The sequence below is a fragment of the Nematolebias whitei genome, chromosome 5 (genome assembly GCF_014905685.2).
Source record: "Nematolebias whitei isolate Nwh7 chromosome 5, NemWhi1, whole genome shotgun sequence".
In the NCBI taxonomy this organism is placed as follows: Eukaryota; Metazoa; Chordata; class Actinopteri; order Cyprinodontiformes; family Rivulidae; genus Nematolebias; species Nematolebias whitei.
Genome location: NC_056502.1, coordinates 25,185,245 through 25,185,582, shown reverse-complemented (window position 1 = coordinate 25,185,582; position 338 = coordinate 25,185,245). Strand labels below are relative to the sequence as shown.

At 33.4% G+C, this 338-nt stretch overlaps 1 protein-coding gene across 1 annotated transcript in view; it reads right to left on the bottom strand.

Moving 5' to 3' along the window:
- Positions 1 to 338, bottom strand: part of col14a1a (collagen, type XIV, alpha 1a) — a 179,941-nt gene that overhangs the window by 85,120 nt on the left and 94,483 nt on the right. The window lies entirely within an intron of this gene.

Here is a 338-nt window from a genome sequence, read left to right as displayed (position 1 = left end):
CACACACACACACACACACACTGCCTTCAAAAAAACTGCAGCTGCCTTATGAATTTGTTTATTTTCTGTTTAGTCAACAGAGTCAACTGCGATCAAAAGTGAAGCAAATAAAAGCTACAGGGAAAAACAGTATTTTTATTGGATAAGCTTTATTTAAAAGCTCTGACGCTTTCTTGGGAAATTGACAGCTGTTTTACATAGTCTAACTTCCTTTTACATAGTCTAACTTCCTTTTACATAGTCCAACTTCCTTTTATATAGTCTAACTTCCCTTTAGACTATTTAACTTCCTTTTACATAGTCTAACTTCCTTTTACATAGTCTAACTTCCTTTTAGA